This window comes from Hippopotamus amphibius, chromosome 6, assembly GCF_030028045.1.
Source record: "Hippopotamus amphibius kiboko isolate mHipAmp2 chromosome 6, mHipAmp2.hap2, whole genome shotgun sequence".
NCBI lineage: Eukaryota > Metazoa > Chordata > Mammalia > Artiodactyla > Hippopotamidae > Hippopotamus > Hippopotamus amphibius.
In genome coordinates this window covers 32,887,479-32,909,372 of record NC_080191.1, presented here as the reverse complement: position 1 = coordinate 32,909,372, position 21,894 = coordinate 32,887,479, and the positions used below count along the sequence as shown (strand labels likewise).

The following is a 21,894-nucleotide window of genomic DNA, read 5'->3' as shown; positions in this document are numbered from 1 at the left end:
CTACCCCAGTATGACCTCATCTTAACTTGATCACATCTGCAAAGACACTGTTTCCAAATAAGGTCACATGCACAGATACCATGGATTAGGACTTCCACATTACTTTTGGGGAGAACACAATATCTTATGTGTCAGTGTAACTAGGCTATAGTCCCCAGTTATTCAATCAAGCACATAGACATTGCTGTGGAGGTATTTTGTTGGTGTGATTAAAGTCTATACTCAGTTTGCTTTATGTAAGGAAGACTGTCCTAGATAACCTGAGTGGTCCTGATTCAACCAGTTGCAAGGTCTTAAGAGCAGAACTGATGCTTCCCTGAGGAAGACATTCCACCTGTGGACTACAGCGTCAGTTCCTGCCCTGGAGTTTCCGGCCTGCCCTTCCTGATGACTTGCCCTGCAGATTTCTGATTTGCCTATCCAACCCTCACAATCACATACGCCAATTCTCTGCAATAAATTTCTTAACGTATACATATAAACATATATAGTACTTCTCTTTTCTCTGGTGGAACTTGGACTGATACAACACCTAAAAGAGTATAAACTTCTTGAAATCAGTATTTCATCATTCAGAAATCATTTACTGAACACCCACATGACTGTCTGCAGTATGGTACAGGGGTTAAGTGTGTAGACTCTGGCATTAGGCTGCCTGGGCTCAAAGCCCGGCTCTCCTGCTTACTGGTTCTGTCACTTGTGGTAAAGGAACATCATTTCCCTGTACCTCAGTTTCACTATCTGTATGAGAGTGTGTAATAATAGTATCACTCGATAGAGCAACTAACACTTGTTAATACTGAAAGCAGTTAGTACCAGTTAATACTTGTTACCATCGGTATCTTGGAGCTGACTTGTACTGGCTCAGGAAAGGCAATTGTGATCATTTCTCTATTCTATGTTCACTTTCAAGAACTTTGGTAGTTTGAACTATGCTGTGGAGGGAATATTTACACTATGCAAATCAACAAACACTGCAGTTCAGGGCTTTTTTTTTTTCAGAACTGGATTACTAGCATAATACATTCTTATACTAATGTATGCGAGTCCTCAGTAAATAGTAATGATTATAATAGGTAAAGTGTAATATGAAAAAAAAAGTGGATACTGCTGGTTCATTATGGTCCCTTTGTAGAAAAGAAACCAACAAAAACACCCCTCCTTCAACACACTTCACTGACACCTGTCAGAAAATCATGATATTAAATTAAATCTATAGTATGAATGGTGACACCTAGAGTTACATCATACATAACTTAAACAACTAACTACACTTAGTATTCCTACAAGAAACTACACCCAGTGACAAGTTCATTTTCCTATGATTGTTTTAAAGGTAATTCTTTTCAGGAAATATGTGAGTTCTTCCCCTATTTTCATTTTAACTTCAAATGAGCTTTAATTCTTGTGAAGAAATTGCTTCAAAATAAAGATATTTCTCAAATAAAAGAGAATATTTTCTATTCCAGGACATTTTGAAACATCGTTTCAGCGGAGAAAAGAACTTCAGCAAGAGCATCAGAAAGAGAAATAACCAGCTTCTGGGAAGGGCAATGCTGAAGGGAAGGGATGGGGCCCATATTTACAGAATATTTTGACTGGATAAAGCTGGATAATACACAAGGACATCCAAACAAAACACTACGACAACAAGGACTCCCGTGTGAAAGAGCCCTTAGAACGTTGTGAGAGCTAAATCCTTCTCACTAGCGCCCATGTTTGCATTAAGATGCCCGGCAGTTTAGCCCTCGGCCTGAGCTGGTGCATCCATGCAGCCCGCAAGTCTTCATAGGCTCAGGGTGTCCGTCCTTGTGAGGCACCGTGAAGACAGCCTCCCTGGCACATTCCTGGTGCATCCACAGGGTCTGCTGTTTCCCAAGTTTTGAAGATGTGAAATGAACCCAAGGGCTACATTAACCAGGGCCAAAAACACAGGCAACCCAAGCCAGCAGTGTGGCAAAGCATCCTGGATTCCCATGAGAAACTCTCTGGATCTAGTTCATCTAAGTCACACGAGTCTGCAAACAGGAGACCACAAGAGTTTAAAAATACTGTGACTGAAAAAAATAAAATAAAGGAAAAATGAAAATGAAAATACTGTGACTGCTGGAGATCTCCCTGGCCCCATTTTGTTCACAGGTCTCACAGTGGTAGGAAAGGGCTGGAAAGAGACAAAGGGAGATGGAGGGAGAGAGAGAAAGCAAGGCAGGCTGCTCCCATTAGCAATCAGGACGCAATACTGCACCACCTTCCTGCCCCCGCCCAACCCCTCATCCAACCCCTCACCCCCACCCGCAAGGCTCCTTTGAGCGCTTGTTTTCTCTCCAAGGAAGCTGCAGCCCGAGGTACTCCTCCGCCATCCCTGGACATCTGCTAGGCTTGTCTATTTTCTGCTACAGGCAGAGGACAGGAAGGAAGAGTTTGTTTCCTGTAAATAGAGGGAGAGAAAATTACAGCTATTATTGTTTTGACAACGGAAGCCCTCCCTGAAGCTTGTGCCACGGTTCATTCCTGACAGGCATCGGGTCTGAGTTGCCGGCTCTCGGCAGAAATTCCTCCTAAGGGGTCCCTGGGGAAAGCTGAAAGCCCTGATGGCTTTGCATTAGTTGTCTAATGGCATAAAGATGTAATTCTGGGCAATCTTGATATCGGGCTGTGGAAATGGAATGCAGCCTGTGTTTTGATGAATGTTTTGATGCAAACCTCTGCTACCCCAGTTGAGCGTGCTGGAGCTTGACACATACACCAGTTCATGCAAAACACACACCTCGGGGTTGAAAATGCCTTGATTACACAAATTATTTGTTTATCTTTTAACTATTTCCCCTTGCTCCCTGCTCTCCCCCACTTCGTTTCTTTTGAAGATTCCTGGGCTTTTTAAACTATAGTCACATATATATTCATTGAAAAGGTATAAAATGATAAATTACATACTGCGTATCCTGCCTTCTGCTTTCGATGTTTGATGTGTCCACATGTTGTTGGGAATATATTTGACCATGACCCTCAGACATAAATTTGTTATTTTTAGATGCTTTAAAGTCAACCTTTTACTTGATTGGTATTTGAAATCTAAAAAGAAAAGAGGGACTTCCCTGGCGGTCCAGTGGTTAAGACTCCCAACCCCCAATGCAGAGAGTACGCACTGGATGCCTGGTGGGGGAAATAAGATCCTGCATGCCAACTGGCCCAGCAATAAATAAATAAATAAATAAATAAATAAGAACTCAGGTTGAGAGCCAGAGGAAAATCTACTACCATGTGCATTTACTAATGAGAATGAGGTATGTTACTCAAAGGGAGTGCTTTTCTCCTATTGGTAGAAGAAATAAACTTAATTTTGATAGGTGAAGCAGGATTCACATTTTTTTCTTTTTTAAAAATTACTTTATTATTTTTGAGGTACAGTTGATGGACAACATTATGTAAGTTTCAAGTGTACAACATAGTGATTCACAATTTTTAAAGGTTATACTACATTTATAGTTATTAAAAATAATGGCTATATTCTCTGTGTTGTACAACATACAGGCTTCATATTTTTGGCAAGTATATTAAGAAAGGGCTGTTTAGATTTCTTTTTTGCTGAATTTGCAACTGTAATAGAACACTGTAAGCAGAATTAAGTTAAAGGGATCATTTTTACTCTTGGCTGCTTTACTTTTGGTTGTCCTCTTTCACTGGCTGCTCCTTTTAGTACTTTTTCCTAGTCCCTTGTCCTCAGCGTCACCCTGAATGATAGTATGTCCTAAAGCTCAATCTTGGGCCCTCTTCACTGTTCTTTCTAGGCTGATGGCTTTATTAGTATCTATATGCTGATGGTTTTCCAACCTGTCACTCCAGGCATCACTAGTCACTGGGATTCCAGATTCTTAGAAGCCACAGCCTACCTGATACATTCACTTGGCCTCTAACATACATCTCAAATTTGACATGCCTACAACAGAGCTCTTGTCTTCCCCATCTCCAAACCTACTCTTCTCAGCATCCCCGATCTCAATAATTGCTACCACCAATCACCTAGGTGCTTAATCAAGAAATCATCCTTGAGTCTTCTTTTTCCTTTATCTCCTGTATCCAATCTACCAGCAATTTCTCTTATTTCTACTTCCAACTGACATCCTCTATTTGCCTGTCTTCCTCCAACCCCATGGCTGCCCTCCTAGTCAAAGCCATCTGGCCTATTGCAGTAGCCTCTGTTTGATAGCTGTACTTAAACACTTGTACACCTAAAAACCTTCACACACAGCAGACAGAGTGATCTTTTGGATATGTAATAAGGACAAATTATTTCTTTGCTTAAAGCACTTTGGTACCTTCCATACTTTGAATATAATTCAGACACCTTACTCTGACCTGCGTAACCTTGCACCTGGTGATCTCTCCTACAGAACCTAATCCCCTTCACTCCTGCACTCTACCATCTTTCTCTTCTCTAGAGCCTTCCTTCCGCCACCAGAACCTCTGCTGGAAATGTTCTTCCTTTGGAATTTCATACCGTTGGCTCCTTCTTGACACTCAGCTCTAAGTTTATATGTCACCTTCTCAGAGAGGTCTAATGCTTCCCTCACTATTTCTATCATTGAGCTTGTCACCACCTGGTGGTTCCTTGTTCATTTATTTGTGCATTATTTCTTCCTCCAACTGTATCATAAGCTCATGTGAGCAGAGATCTTGTCCTCATGTTCAGTGATGTAGCTCACATACCGAGAAGAGTGCCTGACATGCCCTGATGCTGGATAACTGTTGAATGAATGAGAGAATCAGTAAACACACTCTCGGGGGCCCTGCTCTGTTCTATGATATAAGGACAGATGTTCCTGAAATAGTGTTGTTTGAGCATAATCCTGAATGATGAGTGGCAATTAAGGGGAAGAATTTGGGGAGGGGAGGAGGAGAGGAAGGCATTCTAGATAGAAGAAACAATAAGTATAGAAACCTGGAGTTGGGAGGAGCACTGCACATTTGTTACAGCAGTAAGGGACCCTGTTCAGTGTGCAAGGACAGAGGAGAGCAGTGTGAACTGAGACTGAGAGAGGTATGCAGAGCTTCTAGACCAAGTTAAGGATTCCCAACTTTACTATGAAAGCTTTGGGAAGCCATTGTGCATTTAAGTGGGCAGATGCCATCTTAAGATTTGCCTTCTAAAAATATCCCTTTGTCTGCAGTGTAAAGAAGAGGCTGGGGTGGGGGCAGTGTGACTGTTATCCTTCCTGCCATCAGGATGCTGTTGTAGTAATCTAGAGGAAAGACATGGGAGTGTGGTCTAAACATGTGGTGGAGAAGAATGAGAAATTGGGACAGATTCGAGAGACAATAAGGAGGTAAAATAAATAATGGTGTTTAATTCAATAAAGATAGAGAGATGGAGGGTGGGGAAAGATGGTGGCATTAGGCCTGAAGCTGAGGTTTTTGACTTGCATGCATACTTGAATGGATGGTGGCACTGCTTATGAAGAAAGAGAGTATGAAAGAGAATTAGAGTGGCAAGGAATATCAAAAGTTTGGTTTTCTGCATGTTGAGTTTGAATTCCTTTAAAATATCTAAGTGGAGATATGGAAGTAGACAGCTGGATTTAAGAGTAGGGAGCTCAGGGACTTCCCTGATGGTCCAGTAGTTAAGACTCGGCGCTTTCTCTATAGGAGGCAAGGGTTCGATCCCAGGTCTGGGACTAAGATCCCAGGTTGGGGAACTAAGATCCCACATGCCTTGCAGTGCAGCCAAAAAAATAAAATAAAATAAAATTTAAAAAGTTAAAAAGTATAGAGCTCAAAGAAGAGTTATGGTGGGCAGGAGGTGTAAATTGGGGAACACTGATTTATAGCCTACGAACACTCTGATGTCAAGGACCACCTTGTATTATTTAGGCTTGTGATAGAATCTAACACACAAGTATAATCTCACATGACCATTGCAAGTAGTAAGTGTGTATGAAGGCAAATTATACAGATTATTTTAAAGAAGCAAAATAAATATTCATTTGGAAAGTTTCTTTTATTTAAGATTAGTAAAAAAAAAAACCAAAACCCAAAAACAATGAACGACAGGAAAATCGTATATTTTAAGTTTGCTGTGAACATTCACAACATTTTTTCTGCCAGAATTTCAAATTGGTTAAAAATTATCCCATTAAAAACTCCTCGAATAATTACTCTCTTTAGGGGCAAGTTTATTGGGATTCCAAAACTAGGTTAGTCGTGAGACATCCTAAAGGAAGATTTTTATTGTATCACAACTGTTTTCTGGGTTGAAGAATGATAAGGAAAGAGGTATATTTTCCTTACTTCCAGAGCAGAGCACAAAGTAGCAGTTGCCCATATGGCAATTCTGTCTCATCTTTCATTTTATTCCAGACAGAACGGCCTGACATGAATTGATTGGAGCAGGAGTGGCTGAGTTTATTGTGTTTAAGTTGGAATCATTTTAAGTGAGGTATAACACGAGTACGAAAGTGTGTCAGAAGATGCATACGTGAAGTGCCGTAAGTGTGAGGATGTCCATTTCATAGAAGCGGAGTATACTTGTTTCCTGGGGTTGGCATAACAAACTACCACAAACTGGACACTAAAAGTCTGAAATTAAGGTGTTGAAGGGCCACGATTCCTCCAAATTCCCTAAGGCAGGATCCTTCCTGGCCTCTTATAGTCCCAGTCATTCCTTGGCTTGTGGCAGCCTAACTCCTGTCTCTGCCTCTGTGTCTGCATGTCCCTGCATGTCTCCATGACATTTTCCTGTCTGGGTCTCTGTTTTCTCTTCTTATAAAGACACTAGTCATGTTGGATTAGAGCCCACTCAACTTGAATATGGGCTCATCTTAACTCATTACATCTGCAAAGACCCCATTTCCAATTCACAAATATTGGGAGTTAAGACCTCAATATATGTATTTTTTGGGGGGGGACACAATTCAACCCATAGCATGAACTGTCAGAGCTAATGGAAATGCACAGGTAAAGGTGCAAGTGAGGGCTCAGTGCGAGTGCGTGTTTTTGTGTGAGTATGCGTTCATGTTGTAAAGAACTATATGCAAGGAACTAGTTCGTTGATCTCTATTCTGATTCCTGGTTCTTGCTTTCAGTGGTTACTTGGAGAGCTTTGACGCTGTCCCATGACTCCATTCACAATGAGTAATGGATTGTTTCCGGGCTCTCACTCCCACTTTTAATGAATACCAACACTAATTAACTGACAGTAACATGTAGCTGCCCTTGGCTGCAGGAATCTCTCACTGAGGTCATAACGGCTGTTGGTAATGTAATTTATTACTTTGTAAGGCACACTCTGGGACTCTCAGTGTGAAGACCATTTTTGCGAGCGCCAAGGCAGTGCAAGGCAGCCCTTTAAGGTAATATGTTCCATAGCTCCCGGGTCTGGGCAAAATGACGCATCAAAGGCACAATGGTTCCGCTGGAATGCTGTAAAGATTTCCAACCACAGTACCATCTGTATGCAGGGACAGAGGACTGCTGTTTGCATAAGGATCCTGCTTATATCCTGAAATCAGGGACAGCAAGAGAACCCCCTAAATTATCAGAACACCGTGTGTCATTAGTGTTATTTGTATTCTTAGCCTTAGAATTGTTCTGGGAGTGATCTCAGGAAGAAACAACACCAGACAAGCAATATCAAGGATGTCCGATTAGGAGAACAGCAGGCACCCAAGCCCTTGTGTGCCCTGCAGTGAGGTCACTCGGGCAGCCTGCTTCAGGACCCAACTCTGTACTCCCTGTGAACTCTACCAAATTAGCTTTACACCAGGAAGCCGTCTTGCTTCTCTAGAGGATCAAAGTAGCTGGACCCAGTCCCAATGTTCTGTAGATAACCAGGTCACAGGATACTTTTGCACCCTGTTCTGCTCCTAGCACACCATGCTGCAGATTCCTTTGTATTTTCCAGTTTACATCCATAGAGGGAACTTGGGTTCACATGCTTCCTTCTATTATCTGCACTAATCTGGTGACCTGAGATCATTTATGTACCCTCCACTCTGGTTACAAGGCTTCTGGAACCCTGTAACATTTTTTTCTCATGTATGGGGCTACTGTTCCCAACCGAGTCCTTTTATCCTTTGTAATAGTAACAGCACCTCCTTGTAACACTTAAAATGCTTGTCTTGCAAGGGCAGACTGACAAGGGAAAATATGTAAATATGATTTTCAAAATGACATCTGAATAGTGAAAAATCACAAGACTATCCAGCCAAAGTAATAAAACAATGACTGTAAAGAGATGTATTAACAAAATGAATACAGAATGGAAGAGATTAAGTTAGAATGAATTTTAGCTGTTGAGTGGTGGGCGTTATTGGTACAGGTTCCCTGTTTGGAGTCATTCTCCTTTTTCTAATGCTCAATCCACATACACCAAGATCACTCTCTACACCCATCCTTATATACAAATACACAGTAAATGTGACCATAAAGTTTTGAGACTGACTTTTTAAAAAATGTCAGAATTTAGCCAAATTATTATTTTCCTTAATCCTGGAAACGTGGTTATTCCAATGCAACTGTATTTACCTGAAAGCCTGTGAAACTATTCTTTTAGAAACACGTTTCAATTTAGTTTGTGAAAACTAAAAACAGAAAGCATACTCATTACTTTGTGTTCACATCTGAAATATGTCCTCAAACTGTTTATCTTGAATACTTATCATAATCAGAGTTAGTTCCAAACATCTTGTCTTTAAGCCAGCCTCTTTGAATGAACATTTGCTATGATATTTTTAACTTAATTAGGTATTTTATAACAAAAGTAATATATAATACATTTATTATAATAAGTCAAAGATGTGTACAAGGAAAATAATCTCCATCATCTTCTCTCTCACCAATATCACCCTCACAGTGAATAAAATATGGTACATCCACACTAAAGAAAAGTAAACAGCTATATGTGTTAATCTGAATGGATTCCAAAGATATATCTTAAATAAAAAAGAAAGAGAAGGATATAGTATACAATTTAACTTTTTTATTTTAAATTTTGTCTGTAAATGTATAGATCTGTAGCATGGATGCACCATATTTTACTCAAACATTGCCCTGTAGATGGATAGTCAGGATATTTGCAGTTTGCTTCCACTACAAGCAATGCTCCAGGAGAAGGAGACTTCCTTAATCATAAGCCTTTATGCATAAGCACCTTTATGTCTGCAGAAGAGATCCCCTTAGGTGGAATTTCTGGTCAAAATGCATATATCACTTTTTTTTAACTCCTAGGAGGAGGAAAAAATGCACAGAACTGGTAAAGCAAAACAGCATTTAATTAATAGAAAAATTAAAAGTTCAATCTGTGTTTCTCTGTACTCATGAACAGAGAAAACCAGATTATTGTTCAATGTCTGGGGAGACACAACACTCATAGGTTTGTATGACACAACAAATCCATCACAGTCACGGACAACTGTGCTTGTTAAGGCAGTCACTTAAATTATGTCTCAGTCTTCAAGTGTCTGAGGCCAAGTTTCAAAATGAAAATGACAGTGATACAGGCATAAAAGAAAAAAAATTATCCAGCTATAGTATGAGATATAACCTAGCAAAAAGTACCCAGATAAGATATGAATTTGGTCATCCTGTTTTATGACCACAAAGTATACAATAAGCCAAGTCTAACATATTATTAAATCATTGTAAACTCTGCCTGAAAAAAGCAACCATTTCACCCTTTTGTGACTTTCTCTAGTAACTCAGTAAATACCCACTAAAGCAATGTCTGCGTTTCATCGTTGAGTCATTCTTCCAGACATATCACCCTCCTAATGTCATCACAGAGACTTGTTGCATAAGATGCACAGTGATGAAAAATGCTGCATGCCAGTTTGCAAAGAGTAACTGGTACAAAGACCATCAAATAACATGTCCACTAACAGCCATGAAATGCTTTCTTCCATCTGTAATTATAATTTAGTGCCTTCAACTGTTCAGGAGAGGGAATACTCTTCATATTTCATAAAATAATGAGAACCGAGGTCACTGAAAACAGGAGAAAAGTTCTAGTATGTCCCATAAAGTATAATTATATTTCATTTGATAAATATTTATTGAGTCCCTCCTCTCTGCAAGGAATAGTCTGAAGTATGAGACATAGAAATGGAGAAACTAGTCACTGGCTCCAAAGAGGCAAGGAACAAACCAGTAGCCACATTTCCAGCACAGTTTGCGAGGAGCTATGATGGAAGTGTGTACAAGTTGCACTGGGAACCTAGAGATGGGACAAAAATGCTCTAAAACACAGTAGAGTCTCCACATTTGGCAAAGAAGCCCATAGAGCTGAATGTCTAGTTTGCTAAATAACACTGAAAGCTCAATGATTGAGTCAAGTGGTAAAAGAATTGGGAAATAAATGACATAACAGCAAGTTGAAAATCTGCAAGGTTACATTTAAACCCTTCATTTTGAAAAACCTAAATACAGGGTCACATATATTTATGGTGGAACGCTACCAGGATGCTCACATTGGGGATAGGAACAAACAAATTTTCTAAATTGTGAAATCAATTTATCAAATAAAATTCTTCTTTGGCCACATCCAGATAATAATAAACCACTGTATCATGAGATTTGACTGTATTTCTACAATCTTAATAAACAAAAGTCATTGAAAATAAAAATCTTATGTTTTTATTTAGTTTTTACTGACAGGAATAGACTTCCATGTGACACAGCAATTACAGCTTAATTCAGCTTCATACATGAACTATAAAATGAAAAATTTTTTAACACCCTGAAGAATCTATAAAATAAAAGAATACCAAGAAGTTTTAAAAAAATTGATGATGTGTTAGCTTTAAAAACACCTGCATCATCCACTTAAATGGAAAGAGTCAATGATGGGAGTGTAAAGAAGCACTCATAAAAAATTTTCCATCAGTGTTTACTTTTAGTCTAAAAACAATAATCTATAAAAGCACAATTTTAACCCTTGAGCTTTTCTTTTGAAAAAAGTTCAATTTTCTCTGTTCCCCCTGACTCCCCAGACCAGAGGGGTATTTTCTGATTTATCATTTGTTTGCATAACATAAAGTGTTCTTAAGTAGTTTGCTTAAGTGAAATATTGTGTATCTTCACTTAGTGTTTTCCTGCGAAGGAATAAAAAATAAGGTCTTCATTATTTTTTAAAGTAATTTTGCAAGGACTTCAGGATAACTTCACTTAGTACTCGTCTACATATGAGTAAATCACCCCTTCCTTCCTTCCTTCCCTCCCTTTCTTCCTTTTTTCCTACTTTCCTTCCTCCCGCTCTTCCTTCAACAGTATTGAGCAGTAACAATTACATGTTCATTGTGGTGCTATCTATACAGATTCCAAAAGTAGGCTTAACAGTTACATCACAACTGTTCTATTAAAGGGTTTTACAGAACAGTTAGATAACAAATATACATGATTACATTTAGAAAACTGAAGACTTCTGATTCAGTATCATTTCATAACTTCATTAGTAGGAAGAATGATTGAATATAAGCCTAGTTGTCAATACCTAGCGACCAGAATTTTTCACCTCTGCCTTGGGGACTATGTTCTAAATTCTGAGTGATCATGGAAAATTGGAAATATGGTCAGATGGAAACCAATTGAGATCAATGAGAAAAATTGCATGCTAATTTAAAGGTAGGAAAATACATTACACACATAAAATTATTAAAGATGACTTTTTATGTGAAGAACAGTAGAAAAATAGTTCCCATTCTTGGACTCAGAATATGACTGTTGCAGCAATTCAGAATAATCACTTTTCAGAGCAAGCGTTATAGGCTGTAGGAGCCCAAAGGTTAATTCTTGCCCAACACACACAAGCAGAATTACCAAAGTACACTACTCAGTTGGGATACACCTATTGAAAGAAACACTGATGCTTATAGAAAATTCACAGATAAGTCTTATTTGTGATATTAAGATTATTAGGTGTTTTGGGAAAGACTGTCAAGTGGCCCCTGAGGATATTTACAGTATGATCCCAAACCATCATTCTCCACTTCCACTGAGGATGGACACAAGGGACACACAAGTGAGGAAAGCACACGGGTGAAGCAAACGGACAAGAAATGAAAGCTGCCGCTCTGCCTTGGGATCACATCAGATTCTCATCTTTCTGAAATGTTTGCAGTGTGGACCGTCCGAGAAATAGGGAGGAGTAAAACCCAAAGCACTAACTTTAAAGAGCTAATTAGTAAGCAGGCAGCTTCTCAGGAACTGTAAAAACATAGCTATATTTCTCTTTTGACTGGAATATATCTGTAAATACGAATTATTTACATGGAACGTAGAGTCTTATAAAGTATGTGAAGGAGAACTTTAAGTTTTATTTATTCACTTGTTTTATAGCCTACATCACATCAGAAAGGACTGTAAATTGCTTACAAGGATTCTGGGAAGATGGCAGTGGTGAAGGCATGGTATTTAAATATCCTTGAATCCCCTCATAAAGAACAGACAGAGCAACTATGATACCAGAACCCAAAAACCCACAGGCAACATGTGCAGCAAACTAAGTGACAAAGTATCCTCCACAAACCTCAAAATATGAGAATCCAGAGCACCCACAGCTACAAGATCTGTGTGTGGTCATCCTTAGCACAGGAGGACGCAGAGGGAAGCCAGCAGGCATCTGGCAGCCTTGAGAATAGCAGAGGCCCGGCAAGCTCTCACTGGGGTCCTGCAAGCATCTGAGAGAGTGATTAGGCTGGAGGACTTCATCAAAACTCCCTCCTGACTATCTATTTTACAGTTGGTAGTATATATATGTCTGTGCTACTCTCTCGCTTTAGATAGTCAGTGGGAAGTTGTTGTATAACAAAGGGAGTCCAACTCGAGGATGGACGATGCCTTAGAGGACTGGGGCGGGGAGGGTGGGGGGGACTCATGGTGGGGGGGAGTCAAGGAAGAGAGGGTATACGGGGATATATGTATAAAAACAGATGATTGAACTTGGTGTACACCCCAAAAATAATAAATAAATAAATAAAATTAAAAAAAAATAATGGCAAACAAACAAACAAACAAAAAACTCCCTCCTAAGACGAAGCCCCACAATGAGAAGAAATCATTGGGGTAGAATTCAATTTGGGCAGGCAGGAGCTACAGGAACAAAGGGAAGAGAAGGTCCAGATAACAGCCATGAAAACAACAGAAGAATGAGTACAAGAGTCATCAAACTAGAAAAGATATGCAAAAGTACCACCACCACTCTAAAATAATAGAAAACCCATCTCCCTCAGAAATTACCAACAGGAAAACATTAGAGAATCCCATACAGGGTTATTAAATGAAAGAGAGAAAGATGGGAGCAAAACAGCATCTCTACAAACAATAAACATGTGTCAAAAAGACATGATCACAAAAAGATGTATAATCTAATATTCGGAAAAAACCTAAATGAAGAAAATGATAGAAGATATAAAGAATAACACATTAGAATTAGGAAAAACTCAAAAATGAAATGATCGGAGAAAAGGAAAATTTGAAAAGAAAGGTGACAGAACTTATGAAAGAATTAGAAGTAAAAGAAAAATGATATGATTTAAAGACTAAACTAGAAGGGATGCAAGAGCACATAAACATAACAGGTACCTTTCAAGAATTAGTTGACTCAACAAACTAGAAATAGAAGGAAATTTCCTCAGCCTAGTTAGGGCATCTATGAAAAACTCATAGCCAACACCATATTTAATGGTGAAAGACTGAATGGTTTTCCTCTAAAACGAGAAACAAGATAAGGATATCTGCTCTCATCACTTCCATTCAACATTGTAGTAGAGGGGCTAGCCAGGAAAATCAGACAAGAAAGTGAAATTTTAGTTCATTCCAGATTGTAAATAAAGTAAAACTATCTTTATCGCTTCTGACATGATCTTATATACAGAAAATCCTAAGGAATCCATTTAGAACCAGTAAACAAGTAGAGCAAATTTGCATGATACAAATCAATATACAAAAATCAATTGTATTTCTATACACGTGCAATGAACAATGAAAATGAAATTAAGAAAACAACTCCATTTACAATAGCATTAAAAGAATAATATACTTGGGAATAAATTTAACAAAAGAAGTCCAAATTATATACTCTGAGAACTATAAAACATTGATCAAGGAAATGAAAAAACATGTAAATCAAAATCCTGTCTGGCTTCTTTGCAGAAATTGACAAGCTGATTCTAAAATCCATAAGGGGGAATTCCCTGGTTGTCTAGTGGTTAGTGTATTTCCACTGCAGGGGGCACAGATTTGATCCCTGGTCAGGGAACTAAGATGCTGTAAACCACATGGTGCAGCCAAAAAAAAAAAAAAAAAAAATTCCATAAGGAAATTCAATGAGCCCAAAATGGACAAAGTAAATAAATAAATATTGGAAAAGAACAAATATGGAAGACACACTTTCTGCTTTCAAAGCTTAATAGAAAGCTACATTAACCATGACAGTATGGTGATGGCATAAGAATAGATATAGAATCATAATAATATCAATCAATAAAATAGAATAAAGAATACAAAAATAAACACACTCGAAGTCAATTGATCTCCAATCCGGTACCAAGACAATTCAACGGGGGAATGAATAGGTTTTTCAATAGGCAATGCTGGGACAACTGGATATTTACATTACCAAAAAAATGAAGTTGGACTGCTACCTTTTCTAATATACAAAATCTATAATTCAAGAAAACTTTCCTGAGAAAAAGAAATTTGAAAATATATATTGAATCACCAGCACTGATAATTACTATTGATTTAAAGAAAAATGTCTGAACGGAGGTTGCCGATAGGGAAGAGAATAAAAGTGGATGACATCGAGGATGGAAGATGCCTTAGAGGACTGGGGTGGGGGGGGGGACTCGAGCGGGGGAAGTCAAGGAAGGGAGGGAATACGGGGATATGTGTATAAAAACAGATGATTGAACTTGGTGTACCCCTCAAAAAAAATAAAAAATAAAAAAAATAAAAAATAAAAAAAGAACAGAACTAAAAAAAAAAAAAAAAAGTGGATGACATTTGGAAGGAAAACTCAAGGGCCTCCCTGGAAGTTAGTAATATTCTATCTGCAAAGCTTGGTCATGGAGATACAGATGTTTGTATCGTTATTTATCTTTATACCCCTCACATATGCTGGAGATATTCTCTTCTGAGCATGTTCACTATTTACTAAAAGCAATTAAGTTAACTAGTACCAGAAGCATCTAATGAGTGCCTAATAAAGATTACAGACAAAACAGGAGAGAATTATCCTACAATGAGGGTATGAGCTTTTAAGCTGGGTAATATAGTAATATCTAAAAAGTGCTGAGCTCTTATATACAATGGTGCTATCTAAAGTACTTTATATTCATTAATTAATTTGATTCTCTGGACAACCCTGTGAGGTAGGCACTATTATTTTCCCCATTTGGCAGATAAGAAAAGTAAGGTACAAGTAACTTACCTAATGTTTACAAAGTGAGTTAGTGACCAAGAGGGAATTTGAATCCAGGCAGCCTAGCTTGAGTGTCCATGCCCTTCATTTGCAATGCAATGGGTGGTGGTGACGGTGGTGAAGCTGGTGGTGGTGGAGGTGGAGGTGGAGGTGGTAGTGCTGGAAGCAGCAGCGGTGGTATTGGTGTAAGAAAGTTTGGAGTCATGCCAGCTATTCACAAGGACATGAGGGGGAAGTTCAGACAATTTTTGAGATTAGTCTTAAGGCTAAACTGGGAATGCCTTGAATGCCATGCAGAAGTGCTGGTCTTTATCCTTTAATCAGCGGCAGGAATTGAATATTTTTCAGCAAGCAAGTTATAAGCTGAAAGTCATATTTAAAAAATGATAATAATAAACTGGGCTCGAAAGTTGATGAAAGAACTAAATGAAGGCAGAAAAGCTATTTGCAGACTTTGGGGGAGGGAGGAATACATGAATTAAAAGAAATGACTTTGAACCAGGAGCCAGAATCCTCAAGTACTATTTTTGACCACAATGCTGAGCAGTTCCCAAGGGAAACTGTATAGAGGACCAGGTCCAGCAACAGCATGTCCTTTAATACTATGGAGTCTTGACTCCTAACAAATGACATCTCTTGCTTGAAACCAGATGGACAGATTGTGTGGAGAACTCTAATTGGAGGCAGGACTAGAACTTAGACCAAATAGTGCCAAGAAGTGTCATCATTCTTCGACCTCCTCAGCCTACCCTTCTCGTGGTAAGAGGAGTCTAAGAAGGGCAGCTCAGAGAGGTGAGAGCAAACATCTGCAAGTGCAAGAGGGCCCAGAGAATCTCTTGAAACTGACTGAACACTTGCCCTCCTGCTGCAGTTCCATCCCTGGCAACCAGGTCATGCTACCTATCATGGACAGGAGTTGGGGAGAGAAGGGCTTCCAGCCGCACCTGCAACAGTCAAAGCATAAGTGACCTAAATGCTGATTGTGGTGGTGGATATAGGGGCAAAAAGGAAGGACTTGATAAGAGATCACAATGATTAAAAGAGTGGAACCATCAAAAATAACAGTTTTGAGCCAAAATAATAAGAATAATGTACCGAGAGAACTATGGGGACCGGAAAGAGATGCTTGCTCTGAGTAGACAATTATTCCTCCCTCTTTTTTATACATCTCAGTATAGGAAAGCTCACAAAACTTACATGAAATTCCAAATTCCTGCTGCACCATCCTGAAGGCTTCAACAAAGGCTAATAATTCAATACACAAGTTTCTCTACAGGATTTTCTTTTTTTTTAGTTTGGAGAGAGTTTTTTAAAGGGAGTATGCATTTAAGATACTCATACTTCCTCTTCTGAGGTAGGACAGAAAATGATCATGGTTTATTAATAAAAATAATAGTTTCTATTTCTTGAGTACTGATTTTGTTCCAAGCATTATGCCAAGTGCTTTATTACACTACAACAATACTGCTCACAATAGCACTGCAAAGGCTATTGTCATTCCCATTTTGATGATAAGGAAATGTAGGCACTGAGAAGTTAAAAATGCTAAGACATTCATCCCAAGACACGTGACTAGTAAATGGCCAATTCATGCTGCAGACCTAGATTTGACTTCAATATGTCTTATCTAGAGTTACAGAATGGTGTTCATGTTGCCTCTGATTTCATCTTTCTAGTATCTATCAAAACTGCAAGTTTTGCTCAGGTGGTCACTACAAAATTAAAAGGTCTTTTAACTAGATTTCAACTCACTGGTTGCTTAACTGAATTGCTAATCAATCAGTTTAGTCAGTACTCTTAATTCTTTCCTTCTTTATTAAAGCATGAAGTTGACCATGTACCAAGCATATCAATCTGCTGTAGAAACTGAAAACGGATACTTTCCTTCCATGTCCCCAGCTTATCATCCATGGAGAGACACACTTTGAGGAATAAGGAACAGCATTCCAAAACCATGCAGAACATCACTACACAGCATACCATTTAGACCATTATTATAGTAAAGAAGTCTATCCTGGAGTCACCAATTCCAGTCCAGTTTGGAGAAAGGCTACACCTTGTCTGCAAAATCACAGCAATAATTGGGATGATAACCTAATGTAAACCCTGCCACCAATTCTTGCAAAGAGACTAAGGCAATAACTTTTTTTTTCTCATCTATATTTAATTTTTTTTCTTTTTACCTTTTGACCCCTTTCATCTATTTCTCTTATCCTCCACCCCCTAACCACCAATCTGTTCTCTTTATATATGAGTAATAACTTTTTTAAAACATTAAAACTATAGTAAGTCAACAGTGCTTCAACTAAAAAATAAACATTGTAAAGGATGAATAAAGGAACACATGTAAAAAAAATTAAACTTCAGTTAATACAAACCAAAGACAAATAACTGTAATAATTTTTCAGAGTCAGTCACATAAAACAGCTATTTTTCATTGAATCATTCAGGTCCTTCCTTTCCCAAATGGTTATTTGGGTCTGAAAACCCCATGTAATTACTTTAATTATCTCCTTCGCTTTAGCAGCAAAGATCTAGAATGAGAAAAATATTTCAGACTGAAATTTTAGAAAGTAGAGTAAGAAGGGAAAAGTCACAGACCTGAGTTACCTCAGCCTGCACGGGAACATTAATTCAGCAAGTCCTCAAGTACAGGGGAGGTGGCTGACCACCGTCTCCACTGAGCACAGAGGGGCAAGGCAGCGCCGTACCTGCACATAGCAGCTGCACAAACAATTCAGCATAACAAGGTCCCTTCCAAACAGGGACAGTGCAGGGAAAGGTAACCCTCTTGGTGAGAGCTGGCTCTTGCTAGAAGTCATTAAAAAACAAGTGTAGTTTAGACCTAGGGATGACATTCCTTGGAATATTCCTCAAAGGGGAGCTGGTTATGCTCCCAGCCATACCTTGGGCCCAAAACTGCTATTTCCTCATGAAAATTAGCCACTTTTATCTGGTCACTGCCACCCATGCCATGCTCTATGATCTCAAGAAATGAAACTCAGTTCCCTAAATTAATCACCAAAAGGGATTTTAGACCTAAGTGATGCTAAACTCAGAGAAAGGGAGAGAAAAAGGATGGTGACTTTTTAACAACCTTCAATATTTTTCTCTCCAGTTTTATCTTAAAATCCCATCTCTTCATTATTGGGGATGAATGTAGAACACTTGGTAAGCCGTTTCATGAATCCTCAGGCTTCTGGCATTGAAGAGTCAAAGTGATGTAGCAAAGGACTTGCTTGGAAACACAGTGACTTGGAGGGAAGCTCAACAGCTCACATCTGCTGAGTCTCAACCCAAATAATACTTTAAAAATTTGTCTCCTCTTAAGTCACCGGGAGAATGTATCTTGTGATATTTCTCCATTTAATAGGGGATCTATCATTATTCAGAAGCACCAGGGACTTAAACTCACATCTCACTGTAATAAATTCCAATGCGGCCCTCAAATTAGTCACACAGAGAAATACACTGTGTATTGAAATACAACCATTCTCTGCATGTTCAGTAGAACACAGAAGCTATTTTGTTTCACAAGTATAACATGATGATTTTTATGGGGGAAGTGAAGAATAATTTATCCAGTGGGGGAGGAATATAATTAGCTTGAATATTGGAATTGGGCCAGGACAATAGCCAACTTACTGAAGAAAAATCCCAATTTGGACACCAAAAATTAAAATGGTGTCCCCCTGTAGAAGCTTGTATTCTCATAGCTATTTTTTCTCTCTCTCAAAGTAGAAAATATGTAATAAGGTACTAAAGGATTATATCAGAATAGCATTTGCACGCTAGACACTGTGCTAAATGTTCTTTGTCTTCACGATTCCTCTGTGCTGGTCTGCACAGGCTAGCTCCCTTCACACCCCCAAAAATGCCTGTCCCTTAGCCCTCTCTTCAGCCTACAAGTGGTCCCCAGGGGCACAATGCTCTTTCAGAAAAACAGACCTGGAAAGAAAGAGGCCTGAGCAGACTAGAAATAGGCTGCGGCTGTTGAGCAGGAAACCCCAAGGTCCCTGATACCTGGATGATGGCCTAACAGGCAGCCTGGGTGCAGAGAACACAAGCTCCAGGGTGGGGTGCCCTTTGACTTGCACACCCCTTAATGTGATACCTAGAGGTCAAAACAGGGATTTCTAAAATATGGAACCTGGTGCAGATCCCCCTATACCTTTCTATCTCCTGCCTTGGTCTAAGGCTAGTGCTACCAACCTGGGTCTAACATAAAGCTTATGCTCTTAACTACTAGGCAAATAGTTTCATAGAACACAAGTGATTTCAAAAATTGCTACCTGAAGGAGTGATTGCATGAGACTGGGGACCTGTCCTCTTGAAGTTTAGCATACAAAGACTTGTATTTTATCTGTGGAATAAAATTGAAAAGATGTTGGACTAAAGGAGCAAAAGAGCTCTGATCATCATGAGTTTTCATATTTGTGACATTTGATTAGACTTGCTTTGAGGTGTCCCTAATGTCTTAGCTGTCAGGAAAGTCACTGGTTTCCCTGAGCATGGGCTCCAGACTGGGGCCTTTCCCCCACAGTTCAGGACTCAGTGTCCTACCCACGATAATCCACCTCAAACAGCCCAAAGGCAGTATTGGGTTATGTTGCTTAATGTGTTGTGTACTTTTAGGGGAGGATCAAGAAGAAAATAAAAGAACTGAAAGTCTGCCTCATCAGCATAAAAAACTATCTGGTAACAGGTTAAGGGCCTCCTGGTAACAAGTTAAGGTGTTGTTCATTTGCACTGTGTTCAAGTAAAATAACCCCTAAGTGTAAGGGAAGTAGAAATTTAGATTCTTTATTAGCCTTTCTACAGCAGAAGAAAAATGATTTTTTCTCTTTTTTTATTGAAGTATAGCTGATGTACGATGTTGTATTATTTTCAGGTGTACAGCAAAGTGATTTAATTATACATATACATATAACTATTCTTTTTCAGATTCCTTTCCCATATAGGTTATTACAAAATATCGAGTGGAGTTCCCTGTGCTATACAATGGGTCCTTGTTATTTACCTATTTTATATATAGTAGTGTGCATATGTTACTCCCAAATTCCTAATTTATCCCCCCCACACACACCGAAAAAGGACTTTTAAAAAAAAATAATGTTTTCTTTTATGATTACAAAAAAATGACACGTGCTCTTGGGGAATAATTTTTAAAATGTGGAAATGTAAAATGAAAAATTTCCACTGACCAAGACAATGACCATTAGCATTTTGTTGCACTTTTACATTCTAAAATCATTACCAGGTTACTTAATTACAGCTTCTCTTTTCATCTAACAGTTTAATGAGCATTCGCCCATATTACTAAGAGTCTTTGGATACATTATTTTAATAGCTACATAATATCCCATGGTGTAGCTCTACTTAGAGTTAACAATTTACTTAATTAACTCAATTGTTCTCATGTTGTTTGGGGGCTTTGTTTTCTTTCTGTTGTTTGTTTTTGCTTTTATTTTTGTTTTGATAGATAATATTGTATTTATTTCCTTATTTTACCTCTAATATAATATTATGTGTGAATCTATACAATATATAAACACATAAAATATATTTGAGGAAGTAGGATAATTGGGTCAAAGGGGCAGACTATTATTAAGGTTCTTGGCCTGGTCTACAGAAAGGGCAGACTTTGGGGTGCATGTCTAAAACCTTAAATGAGTTAAAATGATTCCATTTTTTTCTGAAAACCCTAGTCTATTCCCCCAAATTCAACTTCTTAAGAAACACAGTGGCCTCTAGTACTAGCTGGAATTACTACTTCTTAGAAGCTTATTATGAACTTTCATTTTTATTATACTTCCCATTCTCCAAAGTAATGCATGCCGTATGATTATTTTCAAAACTCAAACATAATTTTTTGGTGGCATCGATGAGGATTATACCTTACCATTCAAGCTAACTGTATTTAAAAACAAACAAACAAAAAACACAAGGAAACAGGTATGAGGATTACCAGCTTGAAGGGAGATTCACTTGCTAGAAAAGCATCCACACACCAGCATCAGCAGGATGTGGGATTTTTGCCACTGACTTTTTTCTATTCACGGTCTCACTTGTGAACAGTAGAAGCGAAACGAGCTGGTTGGTGGTCTGCTCCTGTCCAGTCAATGCTGGGAAACTGTCAGGATTACAATGCTCCTTTGTTGGCTGGCTTGGCAACGATGCCAGGAGCTGAATGGGCCACAGAGAATGAACTAGTTATGACGACTGCCGGGTCCTCCCGAATGATCAGAGGCCCTCCCCACCTCATCGCCTGGCCACCCTGGGATGACAGCATGGACGTGGAGATGCTCTGATTCCTCCCACCAATATGCTGCACCAAGTTGGCCAGTGGAAAATGTTGACTTCCTGATGATGAACCTAATTCAGTAGGGGTACCAAGGTCATTGAAAACTTGCAAAAAGAAAGTATTTAAATGAGTTAGAAAGTAAATCCTGAAAATGCTATGGTGTAATAGTATGCTAATC

The 21,894-nt window shown here is 38.8% G+C and overlaps 1 long non-coding RNA gene across 1 annotated transcript in view; it reads right to left on the bottom strand.

Annotated features, from left to right (window-relative positions):
- Positions 1-615: 615 nt before the first annotated feature.
- Positions 616-21,894, bottom strand: part of LOC130855542 (uncharacterized) — a 33,795-nt gene continuing 12,516 nt past the window's right edge. The window contains exons 4-5 of the long non-coding RNA XR_009054335.1: positions 19,705-19,775; positions 616-2,428 (exon numbers count right to left, since the gene is read on the bottom strand). This is a non-coding gene — a long non-coding RNA (uncharacterized LOC130855542). The remainder of the gene's footprint in view (positions 2,429-19,704; positions 19,776-21,894) is intronic.